The sequence below is a fragment of the Elephantulus edwardii genome, unplaced genomic scaffold (genome assembly GCF_000299155.1).
Source record: "Elephantulus edwardii isolate Elephantulus edwardi_28Jun2011 unplaced genomic scaffold, EleEdw1.0 scaffold00209, whole genome shotgun sequence".
NCBI lineage: Eukaryota > Metazoa > Chordata > Mammalia > Macroscelidea > Macroscelididae > Elephantulus > Elephantulus edwardii.
Window position 1 is genome coordinate 199,512 of NW_006399959.1, and position 4,027 is coordinate 203,538.

At 45.6% G+C, this 4,027-nt stretch overlaps 1 pseudogene; it reads left to right on the plus strand.

Annotated features, from left to right (window-relative positions):
- Positions 1–314: 314 nt before the first annotated feature.
- Positions 315–4,027, plus strand: part of LOC102855851 — a 15,477-nt pseudogene continuing 11,764 nt past the window's right edge.

Consider the following 4,027-nt stretch of genomic DNA (forward strand, 5'->3'; position numbering starts at 1 on the left):
GTAAAATTATCTCTCTATGCAGATGATCTGACAGTTTACTTAGAAAACCCTAAAGACTCAGCAAGAAAACTACTGGACATAGTTGACCAGGCAAAGTGGCAGGATACAAGACCAACATACAAAAATCAATTGGATTTCTTTACAGTGACAAAGAAAATACAGAACTGGAAGCTAAGAAAAACAATACCCTTCACAAGATTAAATACTTGGGAGTAAACCTAACCAGAAACACAAAAGATCTATTCAAAGAAAATTATAAAACATTACTACAGGATCTGGAATGGATCAGTGGGCTCGCTGCCAAGCTGGAGAATTACAATGATCTGCATAAAACTCCTGCCTCACCATTGTTCACATCAGAGGCCTGATTGATGGCATGGTGGAGGCTGACCTCGTTGAGGCTTTACAGGAATTTGGACCCATCAGTTACGTGGTGGTAATGCCTAAAAAGAGACAGGCGCTGGTGGAGTTTGAAGACATGTTGGGGGCTTGCAACGCAGTGAGCAATGCAGCCGACAACCAAATCTACATTGTTGGTCACCCAGCTTTTGTCAGTTACTTTACCAGCCAGAAGATCTCTCACCCTGAGGATTCATATGACTCTCAGAGTGTCAACAGTGTACTGCTCTTTACCATCCTAAATCCCATATATTCCATTACTATGGATGTTCTTTATACTATATGTAACCCTTGTGGACCTGTCCAGAGAATTGTCATTTTCCCGAAGAATAATATCCAGGCCATGGTGGAGTTTCACTCTGTACAAAGTGCACAGTGGGCCAAGGCCTCACTCGAAGAGGCTGACATCTATTCTGGCTGTTGTACTCTGAAGATCGAGTATGCAAAGCCTACATGCTTGAATGTCTTCAAGAATGATCAAGATACTTAGAATTACACAAACCCCAACCTCAGTGGACAAGGTGACCCTGGCAGCACCCCAACAAACGTCAGAGACAGTGCCCTCTCCTAGGAGATCACCTTCCAGAATATGGAGGACCCCACAGTGGGTACCACAGCCATTATTATGATGAGGGCTATGTACTCCCACCTCACTACAAAGGGAGACAGAGGGCCCACCAGTGGGGGTCACCGCCGAGGCCCCAACCATTATGGCTCCCAGTATGGGCATCCCCCACCACCTGAGTATGGCCCCCATGTTGACAGCCCCATGTTCATGGTCTATGGCTTGGATCAGTCTAAGATAAACTGTGATCATGTCTTCAATGTCTTCTGCTTGGATGGCAATGTGGAAAAGATGAAATTCATTAAAAGCAAGCCAGGGGCTGTCATTGTAGAAATGGCTGATGGCTATGCTGTGGACTGGTCCATCACCCACCTCAACAACAATTTCATGTTTGGGCAGAAGCTGAATGTCTGTGTCTCCAAATAACCAACCATCATGCCTGGTCAGTCATGTGGGCTAGAAGATCGGTCTTGCAGTTACAAAGACTTTCATGGATCAAGAAACAATCAATTTTCCACCCCAGAGCAGGCAGCCAAAAACCGCATTGAGCACCCAGCAATGTGCTGCATTTCTTCAATGCTCCCCTGGAGGTGACCAAGGAGAACGTGTTTGAAATCTGTGATGAGCTAGGAGTGAGCTGCCATCTGATGCAAAAGTGTTCTCAGGCAAAAGTGAATGCAGCTCCTCTGGGCTACTGGAGTGAGAATCCAAGAGTGATGCCCTGGAGACACTGGGCTTCTTGATGAAAAACCAAAATGGCCATATCCATACACCCTGAAGCTGTGTTTCTCCACTGCTCAGCATGCCTCCAAGAACAGATGTCCAAGATCTCAGATGTCCAAGAAGACTCCCATCAGAGCAGGAAAAAATTTTCGTCTTTGCTGTTTCTTGTTTTGGGGTTGCTTTCTCTTCTGTTTGATGGGTTTGGTTCTTTTTTTGGTGTTTTTATTTCCCTCCAGAAGTTCTTGTATTTCTTTTTTTTTTTTTAATACTAGGTTAGTAGAGGCTTAACCATAACAGAAATGCTGGCAGTCTTGAGGGGTGGGGGAGGGGAACTGATATTTCCCAAGATTAACCTTCACTTTTAAAAAAATTATTGTACACGTGATTTTTTTCCTTCTTCCTCCCTGTTCATACATTTGTGCTATTCATGTACTCTTGGCACATTTCAACAAAATTATTTGGAAAATAAACATAGCTTTTACTGGTGGTGGTGGTGGTGGTGGTGGTTGTTATGTGCCATCAAGTCGCTTGCAACTCATAATGACCATATGTACAAGAGCCCTAAACACCATTCTAACCTGTGCCAACCTCACCCTCTCAAACACACTTATTCCCACCACTCCAGTTACAGACTCGATCCATCTCATAAAAGGTCTTCCTCTCCTGCACCACCCCTCCACTCTGCCAAATATGATGTCCCTCTTTAAGGACCAGTCCCGCCTTGCAACATGCCCAAAGTATGTCAGATGAAGCTTCAGAATCCTTGACTCCAAGGAGAATTCCAGCTTCACCTTCTCCAAGACAAACCTGTTTGTTCTCCTAGCAGTCCATGGTATATTCAACACTCTTCTCCAGCACCACAGCTCAAAGGCATCAATTCTCTTTCTATCATCCCTATTCACTGTCCAACTCTCTGATGCATAGCAAGTAATTGCGAAGACTATGGCCCGGATCAGGTGCACCTTAGTCTACATACAGCCTGAAGTCATTGTTCTTCAGTACTCTTGAGAGGTCCCTCACAGCTGACTTTCCCAATGCAATTCGTCTCTTGATTTCCTGGCTGCTGTTACCAACAGTGTTGACTGTGGAACCAAGTAAACTACAATTGTTAACTATCTCAACCTCTTCTCCATCCATACTGATGCTGCTAATTGGCCCAGTGGTGAAAATCTTTGTTTTCTTGATGTTGAGCTTCAATCCATATTGGAGGCTGCAGTCCTTTCCTCCTCAGTTTCAGCAAGCAGGGTTGTGTCATTCACATAATGCAGGTTGTTGATGATTCTTCCACCAATCCTGATGCCACATTCCTCCTCATACAGCCCAGCGTCTCGGATGATCTATTCTGCATGCTGTTGTTGTTATGTGTTGTTGAGTCGCTTGCCACTCATGGCGACCAGATGTACAATAGCCCTAAACTCTGCTCTGTCCTGTGCCAGCCACACTGTCTCTGACACTCCCATTCCAATTACCCCAGTCACTGAATCAATCCATCTCATAGAGGGCCTTCCTCTCCTGCGCTGGCCCTCCACCCTACCAACCAAGATGTCCCTCTCCAAGGACCTGTCCCTCCTTACAACATGTCCAAAGTATGTTAGACAGAGCCTCAGAATCCTTGACTCCAAAGTGCCGCCCGGTATAACTCTTTACAGGATGAATCTCTTTGTTTGCCTAGCAGTCCATGGTACCCTCAATACTCTTCTCCAGCCCCACAGCTCAAAGGCATTAATTCTCCTCCTATTCTCCCTAGTCATTGTCCAACTCTCTGATGCATAACAAGTAATTGCAAAGACCATGGCCTGTATCAGACGCACCTTAGTCTCCAGAGAGACATCATTGCTCTTCAGTACTTTGGAGAGGTTCCACTTTTCCATGGCAATATGTCTTTTAATTTCCTGACTACTAGAGGTAGTTCCAGGCCAGGGCTTGCGACCCAGCCTTCCTGTCTGCTACAACTGCAGGTCCCGACTACAGTTCCCAGAGGTCTGTGGGGAAACGCCATCTTTGTAAACTTGGACTTTGCTGGGAGATCTGCAAGGACAGCAGAGGCAGTTCCAGGCCAGGGCTTGTGACCCAGACACCCCACACCCATTTAGGCAATCATATATGCCACATCTATAAGATTTATCAACCTCCCCTAAAATACTCATGTACCATTGAGGATTAAGTTACACGGGGAATCAAACTGGTTTCTGGCCTGAGTACGTAGGGCCCACTAACTCAAACAACAGGAAGATCCTGAGCATCTCCAAAGAGTGGGGAAGCTACTCCAGAAAGGGAAAAACATACTTCCTCCTTCATTATTTAGGTTCTCCTGAGGCCCTCCCCACGTGTATCAGTGTG